We start from the raw sequence: 20,783 nt of genomic DNA, 5'->3' as shown, positions 1-20,783 counted from the left end.
TATATGAAGCAACAACAATTAAAAGATGCCTGCCTCAATGGGTGATTTTCCACTTTGCAAAGTTCTCCATTTCACAAAGAACAATCTGTTTTTAAAAAGATACTCGCCTGAACCGGGATATGCCAAAGAAAATTTCCTTTGTTGAAAACGGAAAAAGATTTGTATTATTGATAGAATAAACAGAGAAGTTTAGCTTTTAGAGTCTCTTGATGAAATATTTTTTCTGCATCTGAGCTTATGCTGCAGATCATTAGATACCATAAATATACACGCCCGAACAGGGACTTGAACCCTGGACCCTCAGATTAAAAGTCTGATGCTCTTCCGACTGAGCTATCCAGGCTCTGATGTTCTCATTGTGCCATCCCAGAAAGTAATATTTTACTTGGAAAAGCTCTGTTTATTAAACGCACAACAGAATTGTTTAAAAGGATCTCATCCGAACAGGGACTTGAACCCTGGACCCTCAGATTAAAAGTCTGATGCTCTACCGACTGAGCTATCCAGGCTCTAGTAGGAAAATGATGCCAGTTTAGAAGGTTCTGCAAACTATAAAAAAGGGAAAATTTTAGTACGCAAAAATGGAAAAAGATCTGTGTTACTGAAAGTATAAACTGAGAAGTTTGACTTGTAGGACCTCTTGACAAAACACAAATGATATGCCTCTAGGTTTACAGTGCAGATCATTAGATGCCATCAATATTAGCACCCTTCAAAAATGTCTTTTCATTCTAATAGATGAAGAAAATTGATTTGTTACTAGTCTAATTGAAATGCTGTGTGCCTCTCACAGTACGATGAATTTGAGTCTCTGATGAAATGTAGCCTTCCAGATTTAATTTTTAACTGTACTACTTGGCGATGATGTAATTACTGCCTAAAAATGTTAATGTCTGCCAATTGAAAAGAGATCAAGTAGAGTCCAATGTAAAATGAGGCCAAATGATTGTCCATTATGTGGATATTTGAAATGTGACAAATAATGTACAGACTTTTCTTGGCTCAAAACATATTCTCCCTAGCTCATGTGATGAGGCTAAAACGAACCTAAATACTGAAGGAAAGAAGAATTAAATAAAGTTTTGCAGTTGTAAAACATTTGTTTCTGGAGATTATTTCAGATGAAATGACATTTAGCCTCTGCATATTCAATAGTTTCTTTATCATTTTAATGAGTGAAGACAATGAAACCAATAGTCCATTTAAAATTTTCACAGGAATTTGCCAGCCTGTACAGATACTCAATGAACAATGAGTATATGAAGCAACAACAATTAAAAGATGCCTGCCTCAATGGGTGATTTTCCACTTTGCAAAGTTCTCCATTTCACAAAGAACAATCTGTTTTTAAAAAGATACTCGCCTGAACCGGGATATGCCAAAGAAAATTTCCTTTGTTGAAAACGGAAAAAGATTTGTATTATTGATAGAATAAACAGAGAAGTTTAGCTTTTAGAGTCTCTTGATGACATATTTTTTCTGCATCTGAGTTTATGCTGCAGATCATTAGATACCATAAATATACACGCCCGAACAGGGACTTGAACCCTGGACCCTCAGATTAAAAGTCTGATGCTCTACCGACTGAGCTATCCAGGCTCTGATGTTCTCATTGTGCCATCCCAGAAAGTAATATTTTACTTGGAAAAGCTCTGTTTATTAAACGCACAACAGAATTGTTTAAAAGGATCTCATCCGAACAGGGACTTGAACCCTGGACCCTCAGATTAAAAGTCTGATGCTCTACCGACTGAGCTATCCAGGCTCTAGTAGGAAAATGATGCCAGTTTAGAAGGTTCTGCAAACTATAAAAAAGGGAACATTTTAGTACGCAAAAATGGAAAAAGATCTGTGTTACTGAAAGTATAAACTGAGAAGTTTGACTTGTAGGACCTCTTGACAAAACACAAATGATATGCCTCTAGGTTTACAGTGCAGATCATTAGATGCCATCAATATTAGCACCCTTCAAAAATGTCTTTCCATTCTAATAGATGAAGAAAATTGATTTGTTACTAGTCTAATTGAAATGCTGTGTGCCTCTCTCAGTACGATGAATTTGAGTCTCTGATGAAATGTAGCCTTCCAGATTTAATTTTTAACTGTACTACTTGGCGATGATGTAATTACTGCCTAAAAATGTTAATGTCTGCCAATTGAAAAGAGATCAAGTAGAGTCCAATGTAAAATTAAGCCAAATGATTGTCCATTATGTGGATATTTGAAATGTGACAAATAATGTACAGACTTTTCTTGGCTCAAAACATATTCTCCCTAGCTCATGTGATGAGGCTAAAACGAACCTAAATACTGAAGGAAAGAAGAATTAAATAAAGTTTTGCAGTTGTAAAACATTTGTTTCTGGAGATTATTTCAGATGAAATGACATTTAGCCTCTGCATATTCAATAGTTTCTTTATCATTTTAATGAGTGAAGACAATGAAACCAATAGTCCATTTAAAATTTTCACAGGAATTTGCCAGCCTGTACAGATACTCAATGAACAATGAGTATATGAAGCAACAACAATTAAAAGATGCCTGCCTCAATGGGTGATTTTCCACTTTGCAAAGTTCTCCATTTCACAAAGAACAATCTGTTTTTAAAAAGATACTCGCCTGAACCGGGATATGCCAAAGAAAATTTCCTTTGTTGAAAACGGAAAAAGATTTGTATTATTGATAGAATAAACAGAGAAGTTTAGCTTTTAGAGTCTCTTGATGAAATATTTTTTCTGCATCTGAGCTTATGCTGCAGATCATTAGATACCATAAATATACACGCCCGAACAGGGACTTGAACCCTGGACCCTCAGATTAAAAGTCTGATGCTCTACCGACTGAGCTATCCAGGCTCTGATGTTCTCATTGTGCCATCCCAGAAAGTAATATTTTACTTGGAAAAGCTCTGTTTATTAAACGCACAACAGAATTGTTTAAAAGGATCTCATCCGAACAGGGACTTGAACCCTGGACCCTCAGATTAAAAGTCTGATGCTCTACCGACTGAGCTATCCAGGCTCTAGTAGGAAAATGATGCCAGTTTAGAAGGTTCTGCAAACTATAAAAAAGGGAACATTTTAGTACGCAAAAATGGAAAAAGATCTGTGTTACTGAAAGTATAAACTGAGAAGTTTGACTTGTAGGACCTCTTGACAAAACACAAATGATATGCCTCTAGGTTTACAGTGCAGATCATTAGATGCCATCAATATTAGCACCCTTCAAAAATGTCTTTCCATTCTAATAGATGAAGAAAATTGATTTGTTACTAGTCTAATTGAAATGCTGTGTGCCTCTCTCAGTACGATGAATTTGAGTCTCTGATGAAATGTAGCCTTCCAGATTTAATTTTTAACTGTACTACTTGGCGATGATGTAATTACTGCCTAAAAATGTTAATGTCTGCCAATTGAAAAGAGATCAAGTAGAGTCCAATGTAAAATTAAGCCAAATGATTGTCCATTATGTGGATATTTGAAATGTGACAAATAATGTACAGACTTTTCTTGGCTCAAAACATATTCTCCCTAGCTCATGTGATGAGGCTAAAACGAACCTAAATACTGAAGGAAAGAAGAATTAAATAAAGTTTTGCAGTTGTAAAACATTTGTTTCTGGAGATTATTTCAGATGAAATGACATTTAGCCTCTGCATATTCAATAGTTTCTTTATCATTTTAATGAGTGAAGACAATGAAACCAATAGTCCATTTAAAATTTTCACAGGAATTTGCCAGCCTGTACAGATACTCAATGAACAATGAGTATATGAAGCAACAACAATTAAAAGATGCCTGCCTCAATGGGTGATTTTCCACTTTGCAAAGTTCTCCATTTCACAAAGAACAATCTGTTTTTAAAAAGATACTCGCCTGAACCGGGATATGCCAAAGAAAATTTCCTTTGTTGAAAACGGAAAAAGATTTGTATTATTGATAGAATAAACAGAGAAGTTTAGCTTTTAGAGTCTCTTGATGAAATATTTTTTCTGCATCTGAGCTTATGCTGCAGATCATTAGATACCATAAGTATACACGCCCGAACAGGGACTTGAACCCTGGACCCTCAGATTAAAAGTCTGATGCTCTTCCGACTGAGCTATCCAGGCTCTGATGTTCTCATTGTGCCATCCCAGAAAGTAATATTTTACTTGGAAATCTCTGTTTATTAAACGCACAACAGAATTGTTTAAAAGGATCTCATCCGAACAGGGACTTGAACCCTGGACCCTCAGATTAAAAGTCTGATGCTCTACCGACTGAGCTATCCAGGCTCTAGTAGGAAAATGATGCCAGTTTAGAAGGTTCTGCAAACTATAAAAAAGGGAAAATTTTAGTACGCAAAAATGGAAAAAGATCTGTGTTACTGAAAGTATAAACTGAGAAGTTTGACTTGTAGGACCTCTTGACAAAACACAAATGATATGCCTCTAGGTTTACAGTGCAGATCATTAGATGCCATCAATATTAGCACCCTTCAAAAATGTCTTTTCATTCTAATAGATGAAGAAAATTGATTTGTTACTAGTCTAATTGAAATGCTGTGTGCCTCTCACAGTACGATGAATTTGAGTCTCTGATGAAATGTAGCCTTCCAGATTTAATTTTTAACTGTACTACTTGGCGATGATGTAATTACTGCCTAAAAATGTTAATGTCTGCCAATTGAAAAGAGATCAAGTAGAGTCCAATGTAAAATGAGGCCAAATGATTGTCCATTATGTGGATATTTGAAATGTGACAAATAATGTACAGACTTTTCTTGGCTCAAAACATATTCTCCCTAGCTCATGTGATGAGGCTAAAACGAACCTAAATACTGAAGGAAAGAAGAATTAAATAAAGTTTTGCAGTTGTAAAACATTTGTTTCTGGAGATTATTTCAGATGAAATGACATTTAGCCTCTGCATATTCAATAGTTTCTTTATCATTTTAATGAGTGAAGACAATGAAACCAATAGTCCATTTAAAATTTTCACAGGAATTTGCCAGCCTGTACAGATACTCAATGAACAATGAGTATATGAAGCAACAACAATTAAAAGATGCCTGCCTCAATGGGTGATTTTCCACTTTGCAAAGTTCTCCATTTCACAAAGAACAATCTGTTTTTAAAAAGATACTCGCCTGAACCGGGATATGCCAAAGAAAATTTCCTTTGTTGAAAACGGAAAAAGATTTGTATTATTGATAGAATAAACAGAGAAGTTTAGCTTTTAGAGTCTCTTGATGACATATTTTTTCTGCATCTGAGTTTATGCTGCAGATCATTAGATACCATAAATATACACGCCCGAACAGGGACTTGAACCCTGGACCCTCAGATTAAAAGTCTGATGCTCTACCGACTGAGCTATCCAGGCTCTGATGTTCTCATTGTGCCATCCCAGAAAGTAATATTTTACTTGGAAAAGCTCTGTTTATTAAACGCACAACAGAATTGTTTAAAAGGATCTCATCCGAACAGGGACTTGAACCCTGGACCCTCAGATTAAAAGTCTGATGCTCTACCGACTGAGCTATCCAGGCTCTAGTAGGAAAATGATGCCAGTTTAGAAGGTTCTGCAAACTATAAAAAAGGGAAAATTTTAGTACGCAAAAATGGAAAAAGATCTGTGTTACTGAAAGTATAAACTGAGAAGTTTGACTTGTAGGACCTCTTGACAAAACACAAATGATATGCCTCTAGGTTTACAGTGCAGATCATTAGATGCCATCAATATTAGCACCCTTCAAAAATGTCTTTCCATTCTAATAGATGAAGAAAATTGATTTGTTACTAGTCTAATTGAAATGCTGTGTGCCTCTCACAGTACGATGAATTTGAGTCTCTGATGAAATGTAGCCTTCCAGATTTAATTTTTAACTGTACTACTTGGCGATGATGTAATTACTGCCTAAAAATGTTAATGTCTGCCAATTGAAAAGAGATCAAGTAGAGTCCAATGTAAAATTAAGCCAAATGATTGTCCATTATGTGGATATTTGAAATGTGACAAATAATGTACAGACTTTTCTTGGCTCAAAACATATTCTCCCTAGCTCATGTGATGAGGCTAAAACGAACCTAAATACTGAAGGAAAGAAGAATTAAATAAAGTTTTGCAGTTGTAAAACATTTGTTTCTGGAGATTATTTCAGATGAAATGACATTTAGCCTCTGCATATTCAATAGTTTCTTTATCATTTTAATGAGTGAAGACAATGAAACCAATAGTCCATTTAAAATTTTCACAGGAATTTGCCAGCCTGTACAGATACTCAATGAACAATGAGTATATGAAGCAACAACAATTAAAAGATGCCTGCCTCAATGGGTGATTTTCCACTTTGCAAAGTTCTCCATTTCACAAAGAACAATCTGTTTTTAAAAAGATACTCGCCTGAACCGGGATATGCCAAAGAAAATTTCCTTTGTTGAAAACGGAAAAAGATTTGTATTATTGATATAATAAACAGAGAAGTTTAGCTTTTAGAGTCTCTTGATGAAATATTTTTTCTGCATCTGAGCTTATGCTGCAGATCATTAGATACCATAAATATACACGCCCGAACAGGGACTTGAACCCTGGACCCTCAGATTAAAAGTCTGATGCTCTACCGACTGAGCTATCCAGGCTCTAGTAGGAAAATGATGCCAGTTTAGAAGGTTCTGCAAACTATAAAAAAGGGAAAATTTTAGTATGCAAAAATGGAAAAAGATCTGTGTTACTGAAAGTATAAACTGAGAAGTTTGACTTGTAGGACCTCTTGACAAAACACAAATGATATGCCTCTAGGTTTACAGTGCAGATCATTAGATGCCATCAATATTAGCACCCTTCAAAAATGTCTTTCCATTCTAATAGATGAAGAAAATTGATTTGTTACTAGTCTAATTGAAATGCTGTGTGCCTCTCACAGTACGATAAATTTGAGTCTCTGATGAAATGTAGCCTTCCAGATTTAATTTTTAACTGTACTACTTGGCGATGATGTAATTACTGCCTAAAAATGTTAATGTCTGCCAATTGAAAAGAGATCAAGTAGAGTCCAATGTAAAATTAAGCCAAATGATTGTCCATTATGTGGATATTTGAAATGTGACAAATAATGTACAGACTTTTCTTGGCTCAAAACATATTCTCCCTAGCTCATGTGATGAGGCTAAAACGAACCTAAATACTGAAGGAAAGAAGAATTAAATAAAGTTTTGCAGTTGTAAAACATTTGTTTCTGGAGATTATTTCAGATGAAATGACATTTAGCCTCTGCATATTCAATAGTTTCTTTATCATTTTAATGAGTGAAGACAATGAAACCAATAGTCCATTTAAAATTTTCACAGGAATTTGCCAGCCTGTACAGATACTCAATGAACAATGAGTATATGAAGCAACAACAATTAAAAGATGCCTGCCTCAATGGGTGATTTTCCACTTTGCAAAGTTCTCCATTTCACAAAGAACAATCTGTTTTTAAAAAGATACTCGCCTGAACCGGGATATGCCAAAGAAAATTTCCTTTGTTGAAAACGGAAAAAGATTTGTATTATTGATAGAATAAACAGAGAAGTTTAGCTTTTAGAGTCTCTTGATGAAATATTTTTTCTGCATCTGAGCTTATGCTGCAGATCATTAGATACCATAAATATACACGCCCGAACAGGGACTTGAACCCTGGACCCTCAGATTAAAAGTCTGATGCTCTACCGACTGAGCTATCCAGGCTCTGATGTTCTCATTTTGCCATCCCAGAAAGTAATATTTTACTTGGAAAAGCTGTTTATTAAACGCACAACAGAATTGTTTAAAAGGATCTCGCCCGAACAGGGACTTGAACCCTGGACCCTCAGATTAAAAGTCTGATGCTCTACCGACTGAGCTATCCAGGCTCTGCTAGGAAAATGATGCCAGTTTAGAAGGTTCTGCAAACTATAAAAAAGGGAAAATTTTAGTACGCAAAAATGGAAAAAGATCTGTGTTACTGAAAGTATAAACTGAGAAGTTTGACTTGTAGGACCTCTTGACAAAACACAAATGATATGCCTCTAGGTTTACAGTGCAGATCATTAGATGCCATCAATATTAGCACCCTTCAAAAATGTCTTTCCATTCTAATAGATGAAGAAAATTGATTTGTTACTAGTCTAATTGAAATGCTGTGTGCCTCTCACAGTACGATGAATTTGAGTCTCTGATGAAATGTAGCCTTCCAGATTTAATTTTTAACTGTACTACTTGGCGATGATGTAATTACTGCCTAAAAATGTTAATGTCTGCCAATTGAAAAGAGATCAAGTAGAGTCCAATGTAAAATTAAGCCAAATGATTGTCCATTATGTGGATATTTGAAATGTGACAAATAATGTACAGACTTTTCTTGGCTCAAAACATATTCTCCCTAGCTCATGTGATGAGGCTAAAACGAACCTAAATACTGAAGGAAAGAAGAATTAAATAAAGTTTTGCAGTTGTAAAACATTTGTTTCTGGAGATTATTTCAGATGAAATGACATTTAGCCTCTGCATATTCAATAGTTTCTTTATCATTTTAATGAGTGAAGACAATGAAACCAATAGTCCATTTAAAATTTTCACAGGAATTTGCCAGCCTGTACAGATACTCAATGAACAATGAGTATATAAAGCAACAACAATTAAAAGATGCCTGCCTCAATGGGTGATTTTCCACTTTGCAAAGTTCTCCATTTCACAAAGAACAATCTGTTTTTAAAAAGATACTCGCCTGAACCGGGATATGCCAAAGAAAATTTCCTTTGTTGAAAACGGAAAAAGATTTGTATTATTGATAGAATAAACAGAGAAGTTTAGCTTTTAGAGTCTCTTGATGAAATATTTTTTCTGCATCTGAGCTTATGCTGCAGATCATTAGATACCATAAATATACACGCCCGAACAGGGACTTGAACCCTGGACCCTCAGATTAAAAGTCTGATGCTCTACCAACTGAGCTATCCAGGCTCTGATGTTCTCATTTTGCCATCCCAGAAAGTAATATTTTACTTGGAAAAGCTGTTTATTAAACGCACAACAGAATTGTTTAAAAGGATCTCGCCCGAACAGGGACTTGAACCCTGGACCCTCAGATTAAAAGTCTGATGCTCTACCGACTGAGCTATCCAGGCTCTGTTAGGAAAATGATGCCAGTTTAGAAGGTTCTGCAAACTATAAAAAAGGGAAAATTTTAGTATGCAAAAATGGAAAAAGATCTGTGTTACTGAAAGTATAAACTGAGAAGTTTGACTTGTAGGACCTCTTGACAAAACACAAATGATATGCCTCTAGGTTTACAGTGCAGATCATTAGATGCCATCAATATTAGCACCCTTCAAAAATGTCTTTCCATTCTAATAGATGAAGAAAATTGATTTGTTACTAGTCTAATTGAAATGCTGTGTGCCTCTCACAGTACGATGAATTTGAGTCTCTGATGAAATGTAGCCTTCCAGATTTAATTTTTAACTGTACTACTTGGCGATGATGTAATTACTGCCTAAAAATGTTAATGTCTGCCAATTGAAAAGAGATCAAGTAGAGTCCAATGTAAAATTAAGCCAAATGATTGTCCATTATGTGGATATTTGAAATGTGACAAATAATGTACAGACTTTTCTTGGCTCAAAACATATTCTCCCTAGCTCATGTGATGAGGCTAAAACGAACCTAAATACTGAAGGAAAGAAGAATTAAATAAAGTTTTGCAGTTGTAAAACATTTGTTTCTGGAGATTATTTCAGATGAAATGACATTTAGCCTCTGCATATTCAATAGTTTCTTTATCATTTTAATGAGTGAAGACAATGAAACCAATAGTCCATTTAAAATTTTCACAGGAATTTGCCAGCCTGTACAGATACTCAATGAACAATGAGTATATGAAGCAACAACAATTAAAAGATGCCTGCCTCAATGGGTGATTTTCCACTTTGCAAAGTTCTCCATTTCACAAAGAACAATCTGTTTTTAAAAAGATACTCGCCTGAACCGGGATATGCCAAAGAAAATTTCCTTTGTTGAAAACGGAAAAAGATTTGTATTATTGATATAATAAACAGAGAAGTTTAGCTTTTAGAGTCTCTTGATGAAATATTTTTTCTGCATCTGAGCTTATGCTGCAGATCATTAGATACCATAAATATACACGCCCGAACAGGGACTTGAACCCTTGACCCTCAGATTAAAAGTCTGATGCTCTACCGACTGAGCTATCCAGGCTCTGATGTTCTCATTGTGCCATCCCAGAAAGTAATATTTTACTTGGAAAAGCTGTTTATTAAACGCACAACAGAATTGTTTAAAAGGATCTCGCCGAACAGGGACTTGAACCCTGGACACTCAGATTAAAAGTCTGATGCTCTACCGACTGAGCTATCCAGGCTCTAGTAGGAAAATGATGCCAGTTTAGAAGGTTCTGCAAACTATAAAAAAGGGAAAATTTTAGTACGCAAAAATGGAAAAAGATCTGTGTTACTGAAAGTATAAACTGAGAAGTTTGACTTGTAGGACCTCTTGACAAAACACAAATGATATGCCTCTAGGTTTACAGTGCAGATCATTAGATGCCATCAATATTAGCACCCTTCAAAAATGTCTTTCCATTCTAATAGATGAAGAAAATTGATTTGTTACTAGTCTAATTGAAATGCTGTGTGCCTCTCACAGTACGATGAATTTGAGTCTCTGATGAAATGTAGCCTTCCAGATTTAATTTTTAACTGTACTACTTGGCGATGATGTAATTACTGCCTAAAAATGTTAATGTCTGCCAATTAAAAAGAGATCAAGTAGAGTCCAATGTAAAATTAAGCCAAATGATTGTCCATTATGTGGATATTTGAAATGTGACAAATAATGTACAGACTTTTCTTGGCTCAAAACATATTCTCCCTAGCTCATGTGATGAGGCTAAAACGAACCTAAATACTGAAGGAAAGAAGAATTAAATAAAGTTTTGCAGTTGTAAAACATTTGTTTCTGGAGATTATTTCAGATGAAATGACATTTAGCCTCTGCATATTCAATAGTTTCTTTATCATTTTAATGAGTGAAGACAATGAAACCAATAGTCCATTTAAAATTTTCACAGGAATTTGCCAGCCTGTACAGATACTCAATGAACAATGAGTATATGAAGCAACAACAATTAAAAGATGCCTGCCTCAATGGGTGATTTTCCACTTTGCAAAGTTCTCCATTTCACAAAGAACAATCTGTTTTTAAAAAGATACTCGCCTGAACCGGGATATGCCAAAGAAAATTTCCTTTGTTGAAAACGGAAAAAGATTTGTATTATTGATAGAATAAACAGAGAAGTTTAGCTTTTAGAGTCTCTTGATGAAATATTTTTTTCTGCATCTGAGCTTATGCTGCAGATCATTAGATACCATAAATATACACGCCCGAACAGGGACTTGAACCCTGGACCCTCAGATTAAAAGTCTGATGCTCTACCGACTGAGCTATCCAAGCTCTGATGTTCTCATTTTGCCATCCCAGAAAGTAATATTTTACTTGGAAAAGCTGTTTATTAAACGCACAACAGAATTGTTTAAAAGGATCTCGCCCGAACAGGGACTTGAACCCTGGACCCTCAGATTAAAAGTCTGATGCTCTACCGACTGAGCTATCCAGGCTCTGCTAGGAAAATGATGCCAGTTTAGAAGGTTCTGCAAACTATAAAAAAGGGAAAATTTTAGTACGCAAAAATGGAAAAATATCTGTGTTACTGAAAGTATAAACTGAGAAGTTTGACTTGTAGGACCTCTTGACAAAACACAAATGATATGCCTCTAGGTTTACAGTGCAGATCATTAGATGCCATCAATATTAGCACCCTTCAAAAATGTCTTTCCATTCTAATAGATGAAGAAAATTGATTTGTTACTAGTCTAATTGAAATGCTGTGTGCCTCTCACAGTACGATGAATTTGAGTCTCTGATGAAATGTAGCCTTCCAGATTTAATTTTTAACTGTACTACTTGGCGATGATGTAATTACTGCCTAAAAATGTTAATGTCTGCCAATTGAAAAGAGATCAAGTAGAGTCCAATGTAAAATTAAGCCAAATGATTGTCCATTATGTGGATATTTGAAATGTGACAAATAATGTACAGACTTTTCTTGGCTCAAAACATATTCTCCCTAGCTCATGTGATGAGGCTAAAACGAACCTAAATACTGAAGGAAAGAAGAATTAAATAAAGTTTTGCAGTTGTAAAACATTTGTTTCTGGAGATTATTTCAGATGAAATGACATTTAGCCTCTGCATATTCAATAGTTTCTTTATCATTTTAATGAGTGAAGACAATGAAACCAATAGTCCATTTAAAATTTTCACAGGAATTTGCCAGCCTGTACAGATACTCAATGAACAATGAGTATATGAAGCAACAACAATTAAAAGATGCCTGCCTCAATGGGTGATTTTCCACTTTGCAAAGTTCTCCATTTCACAAAGAACAATCTGTTTTTAAAAAGATACTCGCCTGAACCGGGATATGCCAAAGAAAATTTCCTTTGTTGAAAACGGAAAAAGATTTGTATTATTGATAGAATAAACAGAGAAGTTTAGCTTTTAGAGTCTCTTGATGAAATATTTTTTCTGCATCTGAGCTTATGCTGCAGATCATTAGATACCATAAATATACACGCCGAACAGGGGCTTGAACCCTGGACCCTCAGATTAAAAGTCTGATGCTCTACCGACTGAGCTATCCAGGCTCTGATGTTCTCATTGTGCCATCCCAGAAAGTAATATTTTACTTGGAAAAGCTGTTTATTAAACGCACAACAGAATTGTTTAAAAGGATCTCGCCCAAACAGGGACTTGAATCCTGGACCCTCAGATTAAAAGTCTGATGCTCTACCGACTGAGCTATCCAGGCTCTGATGTTCTCATTTTGCCATCCCAGAAAGTAATATTTTACTTGGAAAAGCTGTTTATTAAACGCACAACAGAATTGTTTAAAAGGATCTCGCCCGAACAGGGACTTGAACCCTGGACCCTCAGATTAAAAGTCTGATGCTCTACCGACTGAGCTATCCAGGCTCTAGTAGGAAAATCATGCCAGTTTAGAAGGTTCTGCAAACTATAAAAAAGGGAAAATTTTAGTACGCAAAAATGGAAAAAGATCTGTGTTACTGAAAGTATAAACTGAGAAGTTTGACTTGTAGGACCTCTTGACAAAACACAAATGATATGCCTCTAGGTTTACAGTGCAGATCATTAGATGCCATCAATATTAGCACCCTTCAAAAATGTCTTTCCATTCTAATAGATGAAGAAAATTGATTTGTTACTAGTCTAATTGAAATGCTGTGTGCCTCTCACAGTACGATGAATTTGAGTCTCTGATGAAATGTAGCCTTCCAGATTTAATTTTTAACTGTACTACTTGGCGATGATGTAATTACTGCCTAAAAATGTTAATGTCTGCCAATTGAAAAGAGATCAAGTAGAGTCCAATGTAAAATTAAGCCAAATGATTGTCCATTATGTGGATATTTGAAATGTGACAAATAATGTACAGACTTTTCTTGGCTCAAAACATATTCTCCCTAGCTCATGTGATGAGGCTAAAACGAACCTAAATACTGAAGGAAAGAAGAATTAAATAAAGTTTTGCAGTTGTAAAACATTTGTTTCTGGAGATTATTTCAGATGAAATGACATTTAGCCTCTGCATATTCAATAGTTTCTTTATCATTTTTATGAGTGAAGACAATGAAACCAATAGTCCATTTAAAATTTTCACAGGAATTTGCCAGCCTGTACAGATACTCAATGAACAATGAGTATATGAAGCAACAACAATTAAAAGATGCCTGCCTCAATGGGTGATTTTCCACTTTGCAAAGTTCTCCATTTCACAAAGAACAATCTGTTTTTAAAAAGATACTCGCCTGAACCGGGATATGCCAAAGAAAATTTCCTTTGTTGAAAACGGAAAAAGATTTGTATTATTGATATAATAAACAGAGAAGTTTAGCTTTTAAAGTCTCTTGATGAAATATTTTTTCTGCATCTGAGCTTATGCTGCAGATCATTAGATACCATAAATATACACGCCCGAACAGGGACTTGAACCCTGGACCCTCAGATTAAAAGTCTGATGCTCTACCGACTGAGCTATCCAGGCTCTAGTAGGAAAATGATGCCAGTTTAGAAGGTTCTGCAAACTATAAAAAAGGGAAAATTTTAGTATGCAAAAATGGAAAAAGATCTGTGTTACTGAAAGTATAAACTGAGAAGTTTGACTTGTAGGACCTCTTGACAAAACACAAATGATATGCCTCTAGGTTTACAGTGCAGATCATTAGATGCCATCAATATTAGCACCCTTCAAAAATGTCTTTCCATTCTAATAGATGAAGAAAATTGATTTGTTACTAGTCTAATTGAAATGCTGTGTGCCTCTCACAGTACGATAAATTTGAGTCTCTGATGAAATGTAGCCTTCCAGATTTAATTTTTAACTGTACTACTTGGCGATGATGTAATTACTGCCTAAAAATGTTAATGTCTGCCAATTGAAAAGAGATCAAGTAGAGTCCAATGTAAAATTAAGCCAAATGATTGTCCATTATGTGGATATTTGAAATGTGACAAATAATGTACAGACTTTTCTTGGCTCAAAACATATTCTCCCTAGCTCATGTGATGAGGCTAAAACGAACCTAAATACTGAAGGAAAGAAGAATTAAATAAAGTTTTGCAGTTGTAAAACATTTGTTTCTGGAGATTATTTCAGATGAAATGACATTTAGCCTCTGCATATTCAATAGTTTCTTTATCATTTTAATGAGTGAAGACAATGAAACCAATAGTCCATTTAAAATTTTCACAGGAATTTGCCAGCCTGTACAGATACTCAATGAACAATGAGTATATGAAGCAACAACAATTAAAAGATGCCTGCCTCAATGGGTGATTTTCCACTTTGCAAAGTTCTCCATTTCACAAAGAACAATCTGTTTTTAAAAAGATACTCGCCTGAACCGGGATATGCCAAAGAAAATTTCCTTTGTTGAAAACGGAAAAAGATTTGTATTATTGATAGAATAAACAGAGAAGTTTAGCTTTTAGAGTCTCTTGATGAAATATTTTTTCTGCATCTGAGCTTATGCTGCAGATCATTAGATACCATAAATATACACGCCCGAACAGGGACTTGAACCCTGGACCCTCAGATTAAAAGTCTGATGCTCTACCGACTGAGCTATCCAGGCTCTGATGTTCTCATTTTGCCATCCCAGAAAGTAATATTTTACTTGGAAAAGCTGTTTATTAAACGCACAACAGAATTGTTTAAAAGGATCTCGCCCGAACAGGGACTTGAACCCTGGACCCTCAGATTAAAAGTCTGATGCTCTACCGACTGAGCTATCCAGGCTCTGCTAGGAAAATGATGCCAGTTTAGAAGGTTCTGCAAACTATAAAAAAGGGAAAATTTTAGTACGCAAAAATGGAAAAAGATCTGTGTTACTGAAAGTATAAACTGAGAAGTTTGACTTGTAGGACCTCTTGACAAAACACAAATGATATGCCTCTAGGTTTACAGTGCAGATCATTAGATGCCATCAATATTAGCACCCTTCAAAAATGTCTTTCCATTCTAATAGATGAAGAAAATTGATTTGTTACTAGTCTAATTGAAATGCTGTGTGCCTCTCACAGTACGATGAATTTGAGTCTCTGATGAAATGTAGCCTTCCAGATTTAATTTTTAACTGTACTACTTGTCGATGATGTAATTACTGCCTAAAAATGTTAATGTCTGCCAATTGAAAAGAGATCAAGTAGAGTCCAATGTAAAATTAAGCCAAATGATTGTCCATTATGTGGATATTTGAAATGTGACAAATAATGTACAGACTTTTCTTGGCTCAAAACATATTCTCCCTAGCTCATGTGATGAGGCTAAAACGAACCTAAATACTGAAGGAAAGAAGAATTAAATAAAGTTTTGCAGTTGTAAAACATTTGTTTCTGGAGATTATTTCAGATGAAATGACATTTAGCCTCTGCATATTCAATAGTTTCTTTATCATTTTAATGAGTGAAGACAATGAAACCAATAGTCCATTTAAAATTTTCACAGGAATTTGCCAGCCTGTACAGATACTCAATGAACAATGAGTATATGAAGCAACAACAATTAAAAGATGCCTGCCTCAATGGGTGATTTTCCACTTTGCAAAGTTCTCCATTTCACAAAGAACAATCTGTTTTTAAAAAGATACTCGCCTGAACCGGGATATGCCAAAGAAAATTTCCTTTGTTGAAAACGGAAAAAGATTTGTATTATTGAAAGAATAAACAGAGAAGTTTAGCTTTTAGAGTCTCTTGATGAAATATTTTTTCTGCATCTGAGCTTATGCTGCAGATCATTAGATGCCATAAATATACACGCCGAACAGGGGCTTGAACCCTGGACCCTCAGATTAAAAGTCTGATGCTCTACCGACTGAGCTATCCAGGCTCTGATGTTCTCATTTTGCCATCCCAGAAAGTAATATTTTACTTGGAAAAGCTGTTTATTAAACGCACAACAGAATTGTTTAAAAGGATCTCGCCCGAACAGGGACTTGAACCCTGGACCCTCAGATTAAAAGTCTGATGCTCTACCGACTGAGCTATCCAGGCTCTAGTAGGAAAATGATGCCAGTTTAGAAGGTTCTGCAAACTATAAAAAAGGGAAAATTTTAGTATGCAAAAATGGAAAAAGATCTGTGTTACTGAAAGTATAAACTGAGAAGTTTGACTTGTAGGACCTCTTGACAAAACACAAATGATATGCCTCTAGGTTTACAGTGCAGATCATTAGATGCCATCAATATTAGCACCCTTCAAAAATGTCTTTCCATTCTAATAGATGAAGAAAATTGATTTGTTACTAGTCTAATTGAAATGCTGTGTGCCTCTCACAGTACGATGAATTTGAGTCTCTGATGAAATGTAGCCTTCCAGATTTAATTTTTAACTGTACTACTTGGCGATGATGTAATTACTGCCTAAAAATGTTAATGTCTGCCAATTGAAAAGAGATCAAGTAGAGTCCAATGTAAAATTAAGCCAAATGATTGTCCATTATGTGGATATTTGAAATGTGACAAATAATGTACAGACTTTTCTTGGCTCAAAACATATTCTCCCTAGCTCATGTGATGAGGCTAAAACGAACCTAAATACTGAAGGAAAAAAGAATTAAATAAAGTTTTGCAGTTGTAAAACATTTGTTTCTGGAGATTATTTCAGATGAAATGACATTTAGCCTCTGCATATTCAATAGTTTCTTTATCATTTTAATGAGTGAAGACAATGAAACCAATAGTCCATTTAAAATTTTCACAGGAATTTGCCAGCCTGTACAGATACTCAATGAACAATGAGTATATGAAGCAACAACAATTAAAAGATGCCTGCCTCAATGGGTGATTTTCCACTTTGCAAAGTTCTCCATTTCACAAAGAACAATCTGTTTTTAAAAAGATACTCGCCTGAACCGGGATATGCCAAAGAAAATTTCCTTTGTTGAAAACGGAAAAAGATTTGTATTATTGATATAATAAACAGAGAAGTTTAGCTTTTAGAGTCTCTTGATGAAATATTTTTTCTGCATCTGAGCTTATGCTGCAGATCATTAGATACCATAAATATACACGCCCGAACAGGGACTTGAACCCTGGACCCTCAGATTAAAAGTCTGATGCTCTACCGACTGAGCTATCCAGGCTCTGATGTTCTCATTTTGCCATCCCAGAAAGTAATATTTTACTTGGAAAAGCTGTTTATTAAACGCACAACAGAATTGTTTAAAAGGATCTCGCCCGAACAGGGACTTGAACCCTGGACCCTCAGATTAAAAGTCTGATGCTCTACCGACTGAGCTATCCAGGCTCTGCTAGGAAAATGATGCCAGTTTAGAAGGTTCTGCAAACTATAAAAAAGGGAAAATTTTAGTACGCAAAAATGGAAAAAGATCTGTGTTACTGAAAGTATAAACTGAGAAGTTTGACTTGTAGGACCTCTTGACAAAACACAAATGATATGCCTCTAGGTTTACAGTGCAGATCATTAGATGCCATCAATATTAGCACCCTTCAAAAATGTCTTTCCATTCTAATAGATGAAGAAAATTGATTTGTTACTAGTCTAATTGAAATGCTGTGTGCCTCTCACAGTACGATGAATTTGAGTCTCTGATGAAATGTAGCCTTCCAGATTTAATTTTTAACTGTACTACTTGGCGATGATGTAATTACTGCCTAAAAATGTTAATGTCTGCCAATTGAAAAGAGATCAAGTAGAGTCCAATGTAAAATTAAGCCAAATGATTGTCCATTATGTGGATATTTGAAATGTGACAAATAATGTACAGACTTTTCTTGGCTCAAAACATATTCTCCCTAGCTCATGTGATGAGGCTAAAACGAACCTAAATACTGAAGGAAAGAAGAATTAAATAAAGTTTTGCAGTTGTAAAACATTTGTTTCTGGAGATTATTTCAGATGAAATGACATTTAGCCTCTGCATATTCAATAGTTTCTTTATCATTTTAATGAGTGAAGACAATGAAACCAATAGTCCATTTAAAATTTTCACAGGAATTTGCCAGCCTGTACAGATACTCAATGAACAATGAGTATATGAAGCAACAACAATTAAAAGATGCCTGCCTCAATGGGGGATTTTCCACTTTGCAAAGTTCTCCATTTCACAAAGAACAATCTGTTTTTAAAAAGATACTCGCCTGAACCGGGATATGCCAAAGAAAATTTCCTTTGTTGAAAACGGAAAAAGATTTGTATTATTGATATAATAAACAGAGAAGTTTAGCTTTTAGAGTCTCTTGATGAAATATTTTTTCTGCATCTGAGCTTATGCTGCAGATCATTAGATACCATAAATATACACGCCCGAACAGGGACTAGAACCCTGGACCCTCAGATTAAAAGTCTGATGCTCTACCGACTGAGCTATCCAGGCTCTAATGTTCTCATCGTGCCATCCCAGAAAGTAATATTTTACTTGGAAAAGCTGTTTATTAAACGCACAACAGAATTGTTTAAAAGGATCTCGCCCAAACAGGGACTTGAACCCTGGACCCTCAGATTAAAAGTCTGATGCTCTACCGACTGAGCTATCTAGGCTCTAGTAGGAAAATGATGCCAGTTTAGAAGGTTCTGCAAACTATAAAAAAGGGAAAATTTTAGTATGCAAAAATGGAAAAAGATCTGTGTTACTGAAAGTATAAACTGAGAAGTTTGACTTGTAGGACCTCTTGACAAAACACAAATGATATGCCTCTAGGTTTACAGTGCAGATCATTAGATGCCATCAATATTAGCACCCTTCAAAAATGTCTTTCCATTCTAATAGATGAAGAAAATTGATTTGTTACTAGTCTAATTGAAATGCTGTGTGCCTCTCACAGTACGATGAATTTGAGTCTCTGATGAAATGTAGCCTTCCAGATTTAATTTTTAACTGTACTACTTGGCGATGATGTAATTACTGCCTAAAAATGTTAATGTCTGCCAATTGAAAAGAGATCAAGTAGAGTCCAATGTAAAATTAAGCCAAATGATTGTCCATTATGTGGATATTTGAAATGTGACAAATAATGTACAGACTTTTCTTGGCTCAAAACATATTCTCCCTAGCTCATGTGATGAGGCTAAAACGAACCTAAATACTGAAGGAAAGAAGAATTAAATAAAGTTTTGCAGTTGTAAAACATTTGTTTCTGGAGATTATTTCAGATGAAATGACATTTAGCCTCTGCATATTCAATAGTTTCTTTATCATTTTAATGAGTGAAGACAATGAAACCAATAGTCCATTTAAAATTTTCACAGGAATTTGCCAGCCTGTACAGATACTCAATGAACAATGAGTATATGAAGCAACAACAATTAAAAGATGCCTGCCTCAATGGGTGATTTTCCACTTTGCAAAGTTCTCCATTTCACAAAGAACAATCTGTTTTTAAAAAGATACTCGCCTGAACCGGGATATGCCAAAGAAAATTTCCTTTGTTGAAAACGGAAAAAGATTTGTATTATTGATATAATAAACAGAGAAGTTTAGCTTTTAGAGTCTCTTGATGAAATATTTTTTCTGCATCTGAGCTTGTGCTGCAGATCATTAGATACCATAAATATACACGCCCGAACAGGGACTAGAACCCTGGACCCTCAGATTAAAAGTCTGATGCTCTACCGACTGAGCTATCCAGGCTCTGATGTTCTCATTGTGCCATCCCAGAAAGTAATATTTTACTTGGAAAAGCTGTTTATTAAACGCACAACAGAATTGTTTAAAAGGATCTCGCCCAAACAGGGACTTGAACCCTGGACCCTCAGATTAAAAGTCTGATGCTCTACCGACTGAGCTATCCAGGCTCTAGTAGGAAAATGATGCCAGTTTAGAAGGTTCTGCAAACTATAAAAAAGGGAAAATTTTAGTATGCAAAAATGGAAAAAGATCTGTGTTACTGAAAGTATAAACTGAGAAGTTTGACTTGTAGGACCTCTTGACAAAACACAAATGATATGCCTCTAGGTTTACAGTGCAGATCATTAGATGCCATCAATATTAGCACCCTTCAAAAATGTCTTTCCATTCTAATAGATGAAGAAAATTGATTTGTTACTAGTCTAATTGAAATGCTGTGTGCCTCTCACAGTACGATGAATTTGAGTCTCTGATGAAATGTAGCCTTCCAGATTTAATTTTTAACTGTACTACTTGGCGATGATGTAATTACTGCC

The 20,783-nt window shown here is 35.3% G+C and overlaps 16 non-coding genes across 16 annotated transcripts; all 16 read right to left on the bottom strand.

Moving 5' to 3' along the window:
* Window positions 1-1,526: 1,526 nt before the first annotated feature.
* TRNAK-UUU (transfer RNA lysine (anticodon UUU)) lies at window positions 1,527-1,599 on the bottom strand. Its single transcript has one exon. It is a non-coding gene; the product is annotated as a tRNA-Lys (tRNA).
* Window positions 1,600-2,782: 1,183 nt separating this feature from the next.
* Window positions 2,783-2,855, bottom strand: TRNAK-UUU (transfer RNA lysine (anticodon UUU)). The gene has a single exon. It is a non-coding gene; the product is annotated as a tRNA-Lys (tRNA).
* Window positions 2,856-5,293: 2,438 nt separating this feature from the next.
* TRNAK-UUU (transfer RNA lysine (anticodon UUU)) lies at window positions 5,294-5,366 on the bottom strand. Its single transcript has one exon. It is a non-coding gene; the product is annotated as a tRNA-Lys (tRNA).
* Window positions 5,367-6,549: 1,183 nt separating this feature from the next.
* Window positions 6,550-6,622, bottom strand: TRNAK-UUU (transfer RNA lysine (anticodon UUU)). Its single transcript has one exon. It is a non-coding gene; the product is annotated as a tRNA-Lys (tRNA).
* Window positions 6,623-7,639: 1,017 nt separating this feature from the next.
* TRNAK-UUU (transfer RNA lysine (anticodon UUU)) lies at window positions 7,640-7,712 on the bottom strand. Its single transcript has one exon. It is a non-coding gene; the product is annotated as a tRNA-Lys (tRNA).
* Window positions 7,713-7,803: 91 nt separating this feature from the next.
* On the bottom strand, window positions 7,804-7,876 carry TRNAK-UUU (transfer RNA lysine (anticodon UUU)). The gene has a single exon. It is a non-coding gene; the product is annotated as a tRNA-Lys (tRNA).
* Window positions 7,877-8,893: 1,017 nt separating this feature from the next.
* Window positions 8,894-8,966, bottom strand: TRNAK-UUU (transfer RNA lysine (anticodon UUU)). Its single transcript has one exon. It is a non-coding gene; the product is annotated as a tRNA-Lys (tRNA).
* A 91-nt stretch (window positions 8,967-9,057) lies between these two features.
* Window positions 9,058-9,130, bottom strand: TRNAK-UUU (transfer RNA lysine (anticodon UUU)). The gene has a single exon. It is a non-coding gene; the product is annotated as a tRNA-Lys (tRNA).
* A 2,435-nt stretch (window positions 9,131-11,565) lies between these two features.
* On the bottom strand, window positions 11,566-11,638 carry TRNAK-UUU (transfer RNA lysine (anticodon UUU)). Its single transcript has one exon. It is a non-coding gene; the product is annotated as a tRNA-Lys (tRNA).
* Window positions 11,639-12,982: 1,344 nt separating this feature from the next.
* Window positions 12,983-13,055, bottom strand: TRNAK-UUU (transfer RNA lysine (anticodon UUU)). Its single transcript has one exon. It is a non-coding gene; the product is annotated as a tRNA-Lys (tRNA).
* Window positions 13,056-14,072: 1,017 nt separating this feature from the next.
* On the bottom strand, window positions 14,073-14,145 carry TRNAK-UUU (transfer RNA lysine (anticodon UUU)). The gene has a single exon. It is a non-coding gene; the product is annotated as a tRNA-Lys (tRNA).
* Window positions 14,146-15,162: 1,017 nt separating this feature from the next.
* Window positions 15,163-15,235, bottom strand: TRNAK-UUU (transfer RNA lysine (anticodon UUU)). Its single transcript has one exon. It is a non-coding gene; the product is annotated as a tRNA-Lys (tRNA).
* Window positions 15,236-15,326: 91 nt separating this feature from the next.
* Window positions 15,327-15,399, bottom strand: TRNAK-UUU (transfer RNA lysine (anticodon UUU)). The gene has a single exon. It is a non-coding gene; the product is annotated as a tRNA-Lys (tRNA).
* A 1,180-nt stretch (window positions 15,400-16,579) lies between these two features.
* Window positions 16,580-16,652, bottom strand: TRNAK-UUU (transfer RNA lysine (anticodon UUU)). Its single transcript has one exon. It is a non-coding gene; the product is annotated as a tRNA-Lys (tRNA).
* A 1,017-nt stretch (window positions 16,653-17,669) lies between these two features.
* Window positions 17,670-17,742, bottom strand: TRNAK-UUU (transfer RNA lysine (anticodon UUU)). Its single transcript has one exon. It is a non-coding gene; the product is annotated as a tRNA-Lys (tRNA).
* A 91-nt stretch (window positions 17,743-17,833) lies between these two features.
* Window positions 17,834-17,906, bottom strand: TRNAK-UUU (transfer RNA lysine (anticodon UUU)). Its single transcript has one exon. It is a non-coding gene; the product is annotated as a tRNA-Lys (tRNA).
* Between the last annotated feature and the right edge of the window lie 2,877 nt (window positions 17,907-20,783).

This window comes from Crinia signifera, unplaced genomic scaffold, assembly GCF_055691185.1.
Source record: "Crinia signifera unplaced genomic scaffold, ASM5569118v1 HAP2_SCAFFOLD_277, whole genome shotgun sequence".
Lineage (NCBI taxonomy): Eukaryota > Metazoa > Chordata > Amphibia > Anura > Myobatrachidae > Crinia > Crinia signifera.
The sequence above is the reverse complement of the archived record's forward strand: the minus strand, read 5'-3'. Positions and strand labels throughout refer to the sequence as shown.